Below are 17,788 nucleotides of genomic sequence, written 5' to 3' on the forward strand. Positions count from 1 at the left end.
ATGTCCACTCTCACCTCTGTTATTTAACAGAGTACTGGAAGTCCTAGCCACAGAATCAGGCAACAAACAAAAAAGAAATAAAATGCATCCTAATTGGTAAGAAAGAAGTAAAACTTTCATTATTTGCAGATAACATGATGCTATATATAGAAAACCCAAAAGACTCCACCAAAAAACTGCTAGAGCTGATAAATGAACTCAGTAAGTTTGCAGGACACAAAATCAATGTAAAGATACCTCTCGCATTTCTATACATACTAATAATGAAGCAGCAGAAAGAGAAATTAAGAAAACAATCCCATTTACAATTTTACCCCAAATAATAAAATACCTAGGAATAAACTTAACCAAGGAAGTGAAAGGCTGGTACTTTGAAAACAATAAAACACTGATGGAAGAAATTGAAGACACAAACAGAAAGATATTCCATGCTCATGGATTGGAAGAACAAATATAAACTATTGGAACTATTTCAAAATAAAAAGCTTCTGCACAGCGAAGGAAACACTCAAAACTAACAAACAACCTATTGGATGGGAGAAGATATTTGCAGATGACATATGCAATAAAAGGTTAGTATCCAAAAATGCATAAAGAACTGATACAACTCAATACCCCAAAAACAAATAATCCAATTAAAAAATGAGCAGAAGGCATGAACAGACACTTCTCGAAAAAGACATCCAGGAGGCCAACAGACATGTGAAAAGATGCTCAACATGACTCATCATCAGGGAAATGCGAATCAAAACTACAACAAGGTATTACCTCACACCGGTCAGAATGGCTCAAATCAAAAACACAAGACACAACAAGTGTGGCAAGGATGTGGAGGAAAAAAAGAACCCTTGTGCACTGTTGGTGGGAATGTGGAGAGTGGTGCAGCCACTGTTGGAAATCAGTGTGGAGGTTCCTCAAAAAACTAAAAATAGATCTGCCCTATGATCCAGCAATTGCACTACTGGGTGTTTGCCCAACGAATACGGAAACACTAATTTGAAAAGATATATGCACCCCTATGCTTATTGCACATTATCTACAATAGCTAAACTGTGGAAGCCGCCCAGATATCCATTGATAGATGTATGGATAAAGAAGATGTGATATATATGTACACACACACACACACACATACACACACACACAGGAATATTATTCAGCCGTGAAAAGGAATGAAATCTTGCCATTTACAACATAGATGGAGCTAGAGAGTATTATGCTAAGCTAAATAAGTCAGAGAAAGACAAATAACATATAATTCCACTTATATGTGGAATTTAAGAAACAAAACAAATGAGCTAAGGAGGAAAAAAGGAGACAAACAAGAAACCACTCTTAACTACAGACAACAAACTGATGGTTACAGAGGGGAGGTGGGGGGGGATGGGGTAATAGGTGATGGGGATTAAGAGTACACTCACCGTGATGAGCACCGGGTATTGCATGGAATTGTGGAATCACTATATTGTACACCTGAAATGAATAGAACACTGTATGTTAACTATACTGGGATAAAAGTAAAAAATCTTAAAAATTAACATAAAAACGTACAGTTTGATGAATTTTGGTATAATATTTTAAAAATGGTGTTAAAATATACATAACATGAAATTTTCCATTGTAACCATTTTCAAGTGTGCAGTTCATGGCATTAAGTACATCCACAGTGTTGTGCAACCATCACCAGTATCTACTTCTCAGGGGTACCATTTTTTTTTTTTTTTTTTGCTCTTGTACTCCTCTCTCTCTCTCCCTTTCTCCCTTCTTTCCTTTTTGTTCTTTTTTTTTTTTTTTTTAAAGATTTTATTTATTCGTGAAAGACACAGAGACACAGGCAGAGGGAGAAGCAGGCTCCCTGCGGGGAGCCCGACGTGGGACTCAATCCCAAGTCTCTAGGATCACGCCCTGGGCCGAAGGCAGGCGCTAAACTGCTGAGCCACCCAGGGATCTCCTCCTTTTTGTTCTTAAGGAGAGAAGGAAGCCCATCTCGCCCAAGCCCTGGCTTCCCCAAGCAGGTGATTCCCCACTGAGCAGCTTCACTCTACATCCCTCTACTGAACCAACATAGAAAAGACTCGAAGGCAAGATACGGACTTGATCATAGGTGAATTTCTGCTGCTCCCAAGTCTCCATGACTCAGAGAGGACATAATTCTCCTGGGACACTTCTGACCCCCAAGCTCCTCCACCTGAAAGGGAACTGCTTGAGTGGGGGGCTATTTATCCTCAGTCTGAACCCCTGAATTCACTGTAGGGGCTCAGCAAAAGTCTGCACAATGGCCTTGGGCTCCCTGAAGCCTTCATCATGTGGCCCAGATGCAAGCATCCACAGGGACTCCTGAAGGAATTTCTTCCCAACTGAATGTTAGAGTTTGCTCTCTCTCTTCTCTTCAGCACCTTTGCTTGCCTCCTGTTAACTTCTTGCTTGTCCTAGCTGGTATGAGAAAAGAACCTTCTAGGAATTTGGTCTATTTGGATGTTAATGAGGGCTCAGCATTTTGATACCCACCCCTGTGGCTGATAGGGGAAGGTGGGCCCTGAATGGGTATTGGGTGCTGGATCCTTCTTTCTGGGTTCTGCGGAAGGTGCACCCCCTCCTATCAATCTACTGGGCGGGGAAGAGAGAGAGGAAGGATGGTGGCTTTCTGGATGGGAAAGCACGGCTCTCAAGCAGAGCCTCGAAGTCTCTCTGCACAGGGCTGACTTGTGGACCTGTCTGGAAGGCTCCCATAAGCCCCCTGTCTGGCGCTGCTGCCAAAAGCCATCCTTTGGGGGATGTCATTACTGTCATTCAGCGTGCATATGGGCAATCAACAGCCGAGTCTCTTGTGAGGAGCTTTTGTGTAATTAAATGTACTAGGCTGACAGCCCCCAAAAGAGGGGTGGTATCTCCTAGAGGTAAAATGGCTTTTCTCTAATCCTGAATGACGGCATGCTGTTGCTAGGTGCCTATTTTTCTGCCTTTCAAATGAAAAAGTGACTAATGGGGTATATTTCATAACACATCTGCAAGTATGTAGTTATTCTTATACTTCAATGCCCTTTAAAATATTATTATCTGCCAACACTCGGACTATGTGCTAGTATGCAAATTAGACATAATAAAGGAAGAAGGGAGAAGTTTCTTGCTCTCAAAAAATCATATTTATAAGGTTAACGAGATTTATACATTACATCAGGGAACCGAGGTTAGAAAGCAAGACTTTTAAAATGTAAAGTTGGCAACTCTAAAGATCCTCTGGTGTTTTTCCCTGTATGAGATCAAAACTTTTCATCTACGCCGAGGTTTAATGAGATGAAAAAAATTCCCACAAAATCAAAACACACAGAATCCAACTTCAGGAACAAGGCAGACATTTTAAGTTGAAGGTTTCTGACAGGCAGTGCCAGGAACAGGAGCGGTGTTTTAAAAACATATGACTTTGCATTTAAAAAAATCAAGTTAAATTAGTCATTTCACTGAGTTATCCATTTAAGCCAGAAAGTGAATACGTCTATTTTTTTTTTTTTGATAGAAGGGAAAATAGCAGGAAAATTCAATCTAATAAAAGAAAATATACAAAAAAGTGGGAACAACTCACACACACACACATACGTATCCACCTTTTGTTGACTTATGAATTTGCAAACAAACAGAAAAATGTTCTGAACTCAGTCTTTCAAATAATGCGTTGTTAGGATTTAGCATATATTCTGATGATAGGGAACCACTTCGGTCTCAGAGCGTGCATCTATTTAGAGTCAAGATAGAAGCATAAGGAAGTTTGTCCTTGCTAAACAATCGGATACCAGCAACGTATACTCAACGCTAAAAAGGTTCAGATGATTAAGTTATTAGCAGTGACTCCAAAGGCATGCTGGGATCTTGCAGCAATTGGGACCATTATTACAAACATGAAGCTCTGTCTTTGTAGTCACGCACCCGTGAAGAATAACAGAGTTCCAGCTGACAGGATGGGGAAATAATAAAATAGAGATATTTCAAGAGGTTTCAAGAGGCCAGCATGTGGTGGATCCACCCAGCGTACCCAGAAAAGGGCTGAGTCCAGCCCAGTTTTGCTCCTTCCTGGGCACATTGGTACATGCTGGGCGATTGAGGAATACATATTATGAATGAATGGATTAGTGAATACCAGGAAGTTAAATTGGAATGTTTCTGTTGTTTGATGCCTGAAGCTGAGATGGATAACAAGTGACCCCATATTCTAAAGAGATGCAGCTTTCATCCATGTTGGACTTGTTAAGGGAGTTCTAGCAAGACGTATTGGGCATTTATTTTTCTTTTCCTCTCAGGTTGGAGGAGGGGAGGGAGTGTTCATCCCATCATCGAGCCAAGTAAAGATAGCCCCAAGAGGACCATTCAGCGAATAGGGGAGCGTGCCAGGAGCAGAGACTGAAATCTCCCTTCCTGGTAGATGCTCGCTCAGCTGCATGGTCTTATAGGCCTGCCCTGGCTGCCACCACCCTGGGGAACAAAAGTCCTCGGGCAAGGCCTACACTTCCAGAGTTTGCTGTGGCAACGGGTGGAAAGCTTCTCTGTGGGCCATGTGGACTCTACAGATAGTAGCCAGACTTAAGTCCTCTTGATACGACCAGCCAGTGGCCTTACTGCCAGGGACAGGTGCGCCTGGCTTTAGATGGCCATGTGGAGGATCCCAATTGGCACCAGAACTGAAGGGGAGTTATAAGAGTCAACCAGGGAGGGCATCATTCGGAGTGCAGACATTTTAAGGCACCAGCCCTTGGCTGGATGAGGGGGCGGGGGGCACATCCGAGGGACCCAAACTGTGTCTTACAAGAGAAAAACCAGTATCTGAGCATTGGTATTTAGAGGACACCAATGGCTGGATTCCAACAGGGCCCAGCTAAGGAAAAAGCCAATTTTGCTTCTTTTCCTGTTCTCCCCACTTTCCGCCCTACCTGGTGTGGGGTCAGAAGCAGCTAATGAAAGGCCAGAGACAACGCCATGATAAAAGGCAGACGGTGCCACCTTTCTGAGCTGGGAGAAGGGAAATGGCTTTGGGTTCGATGGGAAACAGTTGTAAATGTATAGTGGACTAGGGTTTTTAATATTCCAGCATGCGAACAGTTCGCTAATACCTGAAAGCGGCTATTATGGGATCTGCCTGAGATGCTGACCAGTGAACGACTGAACAGAGCAGTTTGAAAGGACAGCGATGAAAGAAAAAAAAAGAAGCTACTTCCCGTTATACCCCAACAAGTCCAGCCCATTGAGTACCATAGTTGTAACCCAATGGAAGGACGCATGCGTGCACGAAAAAAAGAAGTCATTTCGGTGAAGCTTGGTTGGCTCCGTGCCCACCGTCCAGGGCCCGCTCAACATTCACCCAGATGACGTCCTCCCCTGAGCTGCCAGCGTCGGAGAGGATGAGACCTGGGAAAGGCGTGGCCGGGAAAAGCCACGACATCGGTGAGTCACGGAAGGCTGACCTCCTGCCACCCTTGGTTCTCCCAGGTTCGCTGTGGGTTGATCATTCACCACCCCCTTATCAAACACTGTAATTACTTTAGTGTGACTTTGGCCCCAATAAGAAACCATTTTCAGCGGGCAAGTGAGCAAGGTGCCCAGGTGTGACATCACCTTCCTTGGGGGCACTTTGGGTTGCTCAGCACTCTCTCTGTACAGCAGGACTCGCTCTGAACCCTACAAAAGTGTACTAACCTCTCCCCCTGGGGCTCTGCACGCTGCAGAGACCAGCCCTGTGTGCGAAGGCCGAGTGGTTCTTGCTTTCACCACGTCTCCCTAAAGAGCACAGCACAGGCTCTTCTGCAGAGGCGGCAGGGAAATTAGGGTGGCCAGAAGGTCCCTTCAGTCTCTGCTATTGGAGTGCAGGGCTCATGGTGGCCTCCGTGGCTTCATCCCACTTTTCTGTTTAACCTAACCGCACTGCCCTGCAGCTGACCAATCACTTGCTTGTGTCTTCTTCTAGGGCAGAAGTTTCCTTTCATTCATACCCCTACCCTGAGTGCCAGGCACAGCATAGACCCTCAGCGAGTTGGGCTCAGTGGATGGATGTGATTGGCTCTGATGGGTCTCCCTAAGACAGGTGCAGTCACAGAGCACACCCATTTTCCCAAGGGAATAACTGAGGCACAGACAGACAGGTGGCGTGCTTTGGCCGAGGTCCCAGGTGTAGCAGAAGGACAGGTGAGACTAGGACAGCATGAAGCGCCTTGAAAAATAACCGGGGAGCCAAATGTCTCTGCGAACACCTGCCAAAAGCGAGTCGCCTGGAGGCCAGGGCCCTTTCCCGGGGCCCAGACCCTTACGCAGAGCCCCAGATCGTCATAAGGCCACCCACCTCTGTCTGAGAACATTTGACAAGTCACCAAATGCTTTCCTGGCCATGGACCCTCTTCTCCTCCCAGCAATCTGCAGGGCGGGAGAGCTGATGTTATCCAGACCCCACAGGTCCAGGGAGGTTGGGTGACGTTCTGAAGGATGCGCAGCTGCTACAGGAGGAAGGGCGGTGACCCCAGGTCACTTGGGCTCCTCCCCAAACCTGATCGGTCTCCCCAGCTGTGCAAGAGCAGTGGCATGAGTGGGCCCCTCAGGATGCTCCTTGCACGGCCCAGGCCAGTGCCAGGAGCGATGTGTCCCCGCTTCCCAGGTGGGTCCCCCCGGCGCCCCCTGAGTGGGGCCTCCGCAGTCTGCGTGGCACCTGGGGAAGGACAGCTCGCCGGGGTCACCGGCCGCAGAAGTGGCTCCGGAGCCAATGCCCTTGCCCCGTGCGGGACATTAACGTGCCAGCTCTGTCACCCTCCACTCCAGGATGTCGGGGGAGACGTGAGACCCGCAGCATCCATGCAGGGGCCTCCATTCCTACCCGCCTGGGCCGCCCAGGGGTCCCCTTCTTTTGGGAGCCACCAAGAGACCTCCCGACATTTGGCATCTTCAGGGGTCTCGTTTACAAAGCTGGCATCAAGAAGACGGAATGGCTCTCGAGGTTTTGTTCAGACCGTTAGAAGAGATGCCAAAAAATGTCTTTTTTGCATCCAGTTGGCATCATCTCTTAGTGCCAATAGCAGCTTCGTGCTGAAGGTACGATGACACCCGGACCGTCTTGCCCGGTGACTTTTTAAAAGCAAATGGAGGGGGAGGGCCTGAAATTACTTTCTGCTTGTTTTGCTTTTCGGGTTTTTGTTTCTTCATTGCAAAGCGTACTTAGACAGACTAAATGTGGCAAAATAAATACGTAAACACGAGTTCAGAGACTTCAATTTGCTGAAGCTCATTTTAAAAAGCCAGAGGAGACGGGAAAGGCAAAACTTCCACTCAAATTCAAACAGTTTCCAAGGAAAATTCCCGTAACCTTGAAGAATAATAAAGGCTCACGGATATATTTGGAATTTCTGAATGGTAGGACTGTTTCCCGAGAGCATTTTAAACATCCCAAGTGAAAAATGAGAACAAGGCCTAAATTGTTTGGTAAAGAGCAAAAAGAACCCTTTGGTTTCAGAAAAAAGAGAGGGAGACTGAAAGAGTCAAAAATGCTATAAAGGCCCTGAGCTTCCCATGAAATATGAACGACAGTAGCTTTTTGCCAGAAAACATTTTATTCTACGCCAAATGCAAAGAATGTATATTACAATTTTTTTTCCAATCCATCTCATGCCATCTTGCACCCTGTGGGTTTTCCTTTGCTTTCTGGTCCTGCACAGGGTGTCGGGATCTGGGGCTCTGCTGGTGGTTGGGGCTGGGGCGGTAGGGAGCTTTGGCAGCACACACAGCCAAGCCCCCCTCTTGCATCTTTGTAGGACTCCAGGCACCGGTGGTTAACAGGCCCATCCCTGCCCAGATCCCCGCCAGTCTCGGTAGTCAAGATTTTTCTGCCATTATCATTTATTCTTGCCCACATTTCCCTAAGCCCCTCCAGCCTCAAAATTGGCCATTTTTCTGGAGCCAAGGACTATTCATAGTGGGGACACATGGTAGACTGGGGACACCGTCTGCCCTCAAGTCACTTGTCCTCCATTGGCGTGGACAGATATCGCATGACACAGAAGGTGATGTCCTAGCCGGCATCAGATGATGAATATAGGAAAGTCCAAGCACTTGGAAGTTGTTAAGAAGAGAGCAAATCCTTCCAGCTGAGAGGGCTGCAGAGGCCTGGCCCAAGCAGCGCGTTGCAAAGGAAAGCTGAGAGGTGGCTGGGGCAGGGGCAGGGAGGGCAGGTGGCAGGAACGCCCGCCCCCAGCCTGTGTGTGGCCACAGCACAAGGAGCTAGGGAGGGAGGTGGGGGCCCTGCTGCGGGAGGTTGGAGCACCGTGATGGGGACTCAGAGTTGATTCTGAAGGGGAAGTGAGGCCAAATCTTTGAGAGCAAAGGAATTACGAAGTGCTCAGGACCCACGGGTGGGCTCAGGGGAGCCAGGAAGCCCCTGTATACGTTCCCGTGCTCATGCAGCCAGCTTCCCCTGGCTGTTCTGAGGCCACAGTCCAGGGCCACCACCTGTCTCCCCAGCTCCCCATCCTCAGCCCAGACACCGGGCACACAAGTCACTTGGTGGCCTCCCTCCTTGGACACAGATCAGCCGTTGAAACGGAGGCCCGGGCTGCGGCCCTGGGCTCCAGAAGCAGGTGGCCCCATCGGGCCTCTGGGACCTTCTGGGTTACTAGGTTTCCAAACTCCCCAACGGTGTTTATTTACACACACATCTTAACGTCAAACGAGTGGAGAATTGCTGAATAACTCCTGCCACCAGGTTCAGATTTCAAACTTTCCCCCTTTGGCAACATCATCGTAATTGTTGAAAGCAAAGCAGCAAACTCCAGCCGTGATTTCCGGCTCCTCCAGCGGCTCCAAACCGGACCCTGGCCTCTCGGCCTGGCCTCCGCCCTCACCGCCGCCCGGAGCGACCAACGGCAGTCCACTGGGCCTTTAGGATTTTTCTTTTTGTGAGAGTAAATGTGGCCTCCTCCCCTTCACCCTACTCCTCTCACGCTCCTTCTCAGCCGGCCAGCCTGTAAATCTTGTCCTCAGATCCCTCTGCTCCACAGACCACAGTAGTGATGGACTTCTCCAGAACAAAGCCCATGCCCCACCTGAGATTAATTTTGGCTATTTTACTGCCACCACTACCCATGCTTGCAAACAGCAGGCCTTGGCTCATTGGAAGCCCTCTGCCTCTAGAGCTGTGGGCCAAGAATCCCCGGCCACGAGCTGCGGGAAATGGGAAAGAGGTGCCACAGGATCTGGGGGAGGCCGAGGGCCTGTTTTGGGTTCGAGTCAAGGCCCCCGTGAAGACTGGAGAGAGAAGGGCCTCGTCCAAGTGCAGCTTCTAATGTGGGTTGGCTGATTTTTGAAGTACAGAGGCTAGAAACCGGAAACACCCTTCAGAAATCTTTGATTGATGGGACACCTGGGGGGCTCAGCGGTTGAGCATCTGCCTTGGGCCCAGGACGTGACCCCTGGGTCCCGGGATCGAGTTCCACATCATGCTCCCTGCATGGAGCCTGCTTCTCCCTCTGCCTGTGTCTCTGCATCTCTCTCTCTGTGTGTGTCTCTCATGAATAAATAAATAAAACCTTAAAAAAAAAGAACTCTTAGATTGAAAACATGCAAACTTAACGAGCAAGTGTTTTATTACCATGCGGATGTGTGCGCATCCGTGTGCACCCGACGGCAGGTGTCATTTCTGCCCCGAGCGCCACCTGACTATGACTTTGCAAGGTGTGGGTGCCGAGTCACCAGGACATTCCTCCTCCCCCGGCAACGCAGTCCTAGGTATGGGCCTTGCACACAGTAGCCATCAGTGACTGTGTGCTAAAGGGAATTTGCTCATTCAGATGCTTGTTGAATTCTCATTATGTACTGGACACCACATCAAGCCCTGAAGACCGACGTAGATAAATAAAGCCAAGTCCCTGTGCTCCAGAAGGCTATCTAATCATGGCAGACGTGAAGAAGAGAGCTAACATTTAGATAAAATGACCTAAGACCTAAACAAAGAAGGAAGCGAACAAACAAGGAGGCACAGAATGGGTCTGGCCAAACTTTGCCTTGACTGGCAGGGCTAACCTGCTCGGGTTGCCTGGGACTGAGGGCAAGGACCTACTCTACTTACTTCCTCTCCTTCTGGTGGAGCCAATGGGGAAGGAGAAGCACGTCTTAGCCCCAGCAGGAGGCCATTCATGAGCACCAGCCCCTTCCTCTCTCCCATCCCACCTCGGTGGCTCTGGCAGCTGGGACCATCACGGTTTTGCTCAGAAACACAGAAAGGTCAGGACACCCCAAGTGTCCTGGGAACAGATTCATTGGAACAAAGAACACAGGAGGAGGTTGACTGGCAGAGAAAATTCGGAGGCAGAATGGCAAATTTTTAGAACTTTCCCAAGGTTAAACACACACACACACACACACATACACACCCTCTTATCTGTCTGTCTATGCACCCACCCATTGCTTTTTGCTTTTTAGAAGTCAAAATAAGAGAAAATCGAGAACTAGAGTATTTTGGGGGGCGGGAGGAATTGGGGCAGGGGGGGAGCTTCCTATTTAATATAAAGTGTAAATGAAGGACCACAGCTCTCTCCTTACACTCTCCCTGGGAGCACATCCCCCCTTTGCTCTTCTTACGAAAGTCCCTGCCTTTTATGAGAAAAGCAAAACAAAACACATATTACAAAATCTGTACAATCCCATCTAATTTGAGTTTCTTTCTGAGTAACTACCATCATTCCTACACTCGTCACCACATGCCCCCCTCCCCGCAATACTTTCTAATTTTAGAGCTAAGAGCATGGAACTTGACACTGGATATGTTTCCATTTACCATGAAAGGCATGTTTCTCCACAAACAACTGGAGGGCAGGCTTGGAAAACAGGTTTAAAGACCAGACTTGTGGAACTTTGGCACGCCAATTCTCTGGAAACGTCTACCATCCCACCAAGAGGCAGGAAGCATCGAGAACGAATATGTGTTCTGGCTTCTTTCAAATGAAATGATTTGATTTTAAGAGTTTCAATTCATAAAACAGCCCCAGCTAATTTTCTAAGGAAAACGAGCATATTTTGTTTCTCCTCACCCTTTAAAGAATATTGGGGCCATGAAAAGAATTTATACCGAAGACGAAATTGGGCAATGTCGTCTTTGAAGGAATATAGAATGATGAAAGAAAGCAAGTTTGATGGGGAGACAAACTTTTGTGATTTAGAAATTAGAAGTCAGTTTAGCTGCCAGGATATTCACAAACAAAAAAGAAACCAGAAGAAAATTCTTTTGCACGTTATAGTTCATTTCCATCGTTGCATAGAGGTATGGTGTTAGGAGTTATTTCTACAGAAGGAAAAGCAAAGTCTTTATCTGTGAAGCAGATAGTTTCATACCTACCTGGATGTCCTCTCTGCCCCAAACTGTCAACTCCTTTTATTGCCACATATATATTCAAATTATCGATATTTCCCATTAAACATCACCTTATCAGAGTCAGAAAGTGTGGTCAATGCAGTTAAAAGAAAAAAAATCAACAGGACTCCTACCTGTTCCGTCCCCCTGTCACCTGCCTCTCACCTTCCCGCCCCCTCCATCACCTGTCCTTCCAGGTGGGCCGCACGGCTCCCAGTACACAGGCCCCAGGCACTTGACCTGCTTTTCTTTCCATTCCAGAGCTGCTTACCGGACAAAGAACACTTTTCTTCCCCCATGACCAGCTCCTGGGCAAGGCACAGTCTCCTCAGCTCCTCCCTTCTGCCTCACTCCTCAAAACAAGCAAATCAGCCCTCAATTCCCTATGAGGCTAAAGAACTTACTTGCTAACCCCACTGTAGAAATGATGGTGGGCGCCCAAAGTGACAAGCAGGAGGAAGCCACAGCAGCTAAGGGATCTCCTCAGCTCTCCAAGGCACGTCCCTGATTGGAGCCTGACTTGTTCTTTGCTATGTGGCTTCCAGGAGCTTCTTTCAGGTGATGGTGGATGTTGGGCAAACCTGTGGAGATTGGAGGCCAAGTTAAATTTGATCTGGCTTCTCTGCTGGAAAAATCAATTGGGAGAATTCTTGGCTATTGTGTAAGGTACACCAACCCAGGATGCCAGATACTGCTGCTCCTTCATCCTGAGCCCACAGCAGACCCAACCGAACAATCGCAGATCTGTTTCCTGGGAGCCTGGAGGATGCTCCCAGAATCCTTCTTAACAAGGTGCTAACACGGCCATTAGCGGCTCTTTAGGTTTGGCTATGAGACGAACTTATTTGTCATTCCCATCCCACCCTGTCCCATACCCTGGGTGCTCCGAGTGAGATACATCCATCAGCCAGTTACAAAGGCTGGGCCCACCTTGCGGGTAAGCTTGGCCTCTTTGCCTCTCAGTCTTAAGGGTCTTCCAACAAATAGGCGTTTGGCCTTCTTGCTTCCACTCCCCTGCCTGGGTGTGTCAGGCCTGAGGTTATTAGCAAATCTTAACACTTACCAAAATAGTGCATACAAATTAGTCAGGGACTACTTACCGCCTACGAGAAACCTGAGACATTTGGTCTCAGCGTGAAAAAGGAGCTCACCTGATTGCAGAAGGAAGAGTTTATTCACATGAATGGAGAGGGCAGCTGGGCCCACTTCCTGCTGGGGCCTCATCAGAAGACGTGAGGACCTGGGAGTCAGGCTCCTTGCTGGTAGGAAAGGTTAAGGAAGTGATTAAGGAGGTGAGTCTCCTCCACGCTCATGGCCTCCACTGCAGCCAGTTATGGGACACTTGGAAGAAGCGAAAGCAGGGTGTGCACATCCGGTCTATTTTAATGCAGGCAAACTCGGAGAGATTTACTAGGTGGCTTCCCTCAAGATCCAAGTCTTGTTAGCATCAGCATCCTCTCCTGTGGCCCATGTGGTTGTACCTGCCTACGATGATATTAATGACCCGAACGTGCAGCACTGAGGCCGCCGGGGGAAGGAGAGCATTCCTAACGTGAGCGTGCAACTACACAGGCTTCCAGATTCACGTGGGCAGGTGGTTCGAAGAGCAAACAGGAACAGCCTTTCTCTCCCATTTCTAAACTGCTTCGGGTGCCACAAAGTGACAGACTCGAACCACTGCAGAGCTATTGGGTGGAAATAAAGTCACAATTTAAGAAGAGAGTGGTAGATGGAGTGATGTGAATCATGCATAGGCTTCTCTCCCTGCCTCTGGAGTTAATGCGCGGGGGTGTGGCAGTGTCACCATGAGGATGACTCCGTTTCATCGGATTGACCACCTAGATGACAGCACAGTTCCAAAAGCTTGAAGATACATTGAAGAACAAACAGTACTTGAACCGTCTGCTGTGAGCCAATCTCTCTGCCTCATGTATATCAGAGAGCAGCTCGAATAAAGTTAAAATTCACCACTAGTAACGTAAATCGACATCTAGAATTGAGATTTTTTTGTTTGTTTGTTTAATACATCCCATAGTTCTTGAGGATAGTCTTCTAAATACCAATAATCTCTTGACTTGGCCACATCTGATTAAAGAGTAGCTCGAGGCTTCTAAACTGTATAATATGATCTGAAGAAGCGCTTTGACAGTTGTGTTTCTGATACATATCTACATCTTTGACTAGCTAAAACCATTTACCATTAAGACATTTTATGCAGCAGCATGCATTACGTATGGATTTCTGATAGAATGGCTTACCAAAAAAAAAAAAAAAGAAAAGAAAAGAAAAATTTAAACCTTTCTCTCAAAGTCATGCCTGGCCTAATTTTCTGGATTTGATATATTCTCAATGTGTTTATTCTTTTAACTCACTTTTCTTTCAATTTCCAGCCAAATAATTTTTATTTAAATTCACTATGTCTTAAGGCTTAGGTTCCTGATTCCAGTGTGGAAAGAAAAGTCCTTATAGCTTCACTGCCATGTTCCAAGCCGGAATGATTGACACATCCTGTGACTAAGGAGGGCCAGCCTTTCCAGTTTCAGATCCTTAGCCCCTCCTCCCACCCGGGGCCCCCTCAGGTTTTCTAGAATGACTCACTCTCTTCCTCCTCTTATTCCTCACAGGCCCTTCTTCTGGAGGGCTTCCTCTCCTCCGCACAAGTGATCCTCTTAAATTACCTTTTAGTGGATATAAATAGAAGGAAAAAAATGAACTTTTCTACCAAGAGAAGGAGTGTCTTTTCAGCATATCTTTAAAAAAAAAAAAAAGATTTGAGAGAGAGAGAGTGTATGCATGCGACCAAGTGGGGGGGGGGGGGGAACAGAGGGAGAGAATCCCCAAGCAGACTCCCCATGGAACACAGAGCCCACCATGAGGCTCAGTCCCACAACCCATGAGATCATGACCTGAGTGGAAACCAAGAGTCCGACGCTCAACCAACTGAGCCACCCAGGCGCCTCTTCCCAGAATATCCTTAACAGAAATACCTCAGTCTTTATTCTGAAGCTTCTAAGGACTTGGAAAAATTCCAGTGGTTCATTCCATCTACCCTCTGCCATCTTGCCCTCCATTCCTGGACCTTACATGAGTCCTGACTGGCATTGTCCATCCTGCCAGGCAGAGTTCTCTGGCTTTTCTGGCTTTTCTCCAATCCCTGATGAAGGGATCTTGAGCCCCTAGAAAATATGGCACCTTTTCCCATTCTTACATATAACAGGAAGAATGGGGAAAAGAATTTATTGAAAAAGAATCCCAGAGAGTACATTCCTGGCTTGCTACTAACTCCCTTGTGGCATTTAGAAGGTCACGTCCAGGGTCTCTGGTTTCACTTCCTCATCTCTCACAGGAGGTATTAGACCAGAAGACTGCCAAGGCCCCACCCAGGGCAAGCAAGATAGAATCTACCCTCACTTGGAGAGCCGTGGAAAGTGGCCTCCATAGAACTGAACACTCATGGCTGTAGGGATCGAGTGTCTGGTCCTACTCTGTGAATGTGGTGGAGGGGCAGTAAGAGGCAAGAGCAGAATTACAGAAGTTGGTGGGACAGCCAACTAAAGCTTTTTTAAAAAATTATTATTCATGAGAGACACGGAGAGAGGGGCAGAGAGACATAGGCAGAGAGAGAAGCAGGCTCCCTGCAGGGATCCTGATGCGAAACTTGATCCCAGAACCCCAGGATCACACTCTGAGCCAAAAACGGCTGACCCTCAACCACTGAGCCACCCAGGTGCCCACCGACAGAAGCTTTAAAAAGGGACAAATAAAACAATACAGAGGGAGAAAGACAAATACCGTACGGTCTCACTTATATGTGGAATCTGAAACACCAAACTCGTAGAAGCAGAGAACAGAATGGTGGTTGCCAAGGGTACAGGGAGGGGAAACGGATGAAGATGGTCAAGAGGTACAAACTTCCAGTTATAAGATGAGTAAGTCCCGGGGACGTAACGTACAACGTGAGGACTATAGTTAGCAATATTATATACTTAAAATTTGCTAGGACAGTAGGTTTTTTAAAAAGATTTTATTTATTTATTTATTCATGAGAGACACACAGAGAGAGAGAGAGAGAGAGAGAGAGAGAGAGAGAAAGGCAGAGACACAGCAGAGGGAGAAGCAGGCTCCACGCAGGGAGCCCAATGTGGGACTCAATCCTGGGACTCCAGGAAGCACCCTGGGCCGAAGGCAGGCGCCAAACCGCTGGGCCACCCAGGGATCCCCTAAGACAGTAGATTTTAAAAGTTCTCACCACACATGTGACATGATGGATGTCTTAACTAGCCTTACTGTGATCCTCGTTTCGTAATATGCATGTGTGTACACACACACTGTGTATAAAATCACTACCGTGTTGCACACCTTAAACCTGCACAGTGTTCTACATCAGTTATATCTCAGTAAAGCTGGGGGAAATGGGGTGCCTGGGTGGCTCAGGCAGTTAAGTGTCTGCCTTCGGCTCAGGTCATGATCTCAGGGTCCTGGGGTGGAGCCCAGCCTCTGGCTCCCTGCTCAGTGGGGAATCTGCTTCTCCCTCTTCCCCTGCCCCTCCCTCTGCTCATTCTCTCTCTCTCTCTCTCTCTCTCTCTCTCTCTCTCAAATAAAAAAATAAAAATCTTAAAAAAAAAAGTTGGGGGAAGAAAATAAGGTTGAACCTTGGTCTGATACTTCACAGTTATGCCAGGCTTTCATTCACATTGTCTCATTTAAAAGTGGAGAAGCACTTTATGGAGTACAATCCCCATTTTATAGATCATAAAACTGAGACTCAGAAGCTACGTGAGCTGTCCTAAGTCACATGAGGAGGGGATGGTAAAGCAGAGTCTAGCCTACAAGCCAGCCATGCTCTTTCTATGGGGCCAGGAAGACTGGCTAAGTTTCTCCTTGACTCTGTAAAACCCCTGACCCGACCCCTGGGGAGCCAGTAACCTTCACCCTGCCAGGCCACAGGGTGCTTTGTGGAAACATTTCTCTCCTTCTCTTTTGATACCTTTTTACTCTAATTTATTATGATTTATCTTTGATTCCATTCCTCCAAGCTTCTCATCCTGTTCTTGTAGCTTAATTTCACCTCTGTAAGAAAAGTTGTAGCACTTGGGATTTGCCTTCTCCATCCCTAGAGATCCCAATGCCCAGTTATTAGGGTCCTAAAAGGGGAAGTATAAATAGAGCTCGTCTTAAACATAAAAAAGTATGTCTCTCTCTGCTTAAACAAGCAAACAACAGCAAACCCTCAAGCCTCTTAGTAGCGATTTAAATTATTTTCACCAAGTTTCTTAACTGTGTCCAAACTAAATATAAGCTAGAGTCAATACGTAATCAAAACTTCTTAAATTTTATGGCTGTCAGGTTAGTGTCTGGCTTTGCTGCAACTAAATTGCCAATGCTAGGTTAAATGTGTGGGTCTGCATTTGTTTCTGCATTTGGCCTTAACTACCACTATCAGCAGATGGTCCCCGGGCACTGGATATATTGTGGGGAAATAGCATTATTCATAACCACAGGGCTCTTTTGCGCCTTCTGGGTCCTCAGACTCATACTTAACCAAAGCTCTGCCGGGAGCAAGCCTTGAAAGCAACTCTAACTGTGGCCTCTGAACCCTCTGCCTTTTCCACTTGAAGATAAAGTTCACGTCCTGCTGGCCTGTTCTTGCTGCAAGCTGTTAGATAAAAAGCAACATATCTGCACGCCTATGACTGTGGGCTTTTGAGTCTGGCAGGCTTTTCCTGCCATGGGCTCTGGGCAGGCCCAGGTCTCCCTCACCAGGGCCGATGCCTTCACAGACACAGATGCACTCAGGTCTTGGTCGTCAACCAGGTGATCCGAAGAGGCGCATATCATTTGAAGGCATCATCTTGGCAGAAATCCCAGTCCTGCATGGACCTGTGGAGACACAGCACTCCAGGGTACAAGCGGTCACATCTTGGGTTCAGGTCCCTGCCATGCTTTTTGATATCTCTGTCACCTGATCACAAGTCACCTAACCCCCTGCACATCAATGAGTTCATGTAAAAGACTGAAACAATAATGCCTGCTCTTCTAATCCTACAGGATTGCTGCAAGGCAGTGGTTCTCCAGGTGTGGTCCCCAGAACAGCAGAGGCAGCAGCAGCACCTGGGAAATTGTTTAAAATGCAAATCCTCAAGCTCTCCCAGCCCCAGACCTACAGAATCAGAAACTCTAGGTTGTGGGCAAGCAGTCTGTGTTTGAATGAGCCCAGCCTGGGGGGATTCCAATACCCTCTGACGTCAGAGAAGCACCTGCTACAAAGCAAGGAGGTCATGAACGTGAATGGCGTCTGCCAACTGCGGTGCCAACATCCTCACTTTGAGAACCACGGCTCTACAGAAATGTTGGTCGCTACTGTGTCACCCAGGCTCTTATGAAAACACAGATACCCCTGAGGTGACACCTTATGCTTTA

Source organism: Canis lupus, chromosome 7 (genome assembly GCF_048164855.1).
Source record: "Canis lupus baileyi chromosome 7, mCanLup2.hap1, whole genome shotgun sequence".
Lineage (NCBI taxonomy): Eukaryota > Metazoa > Chordata > Mammalia > Carnivora > Canidae > Canis > Canis lupus.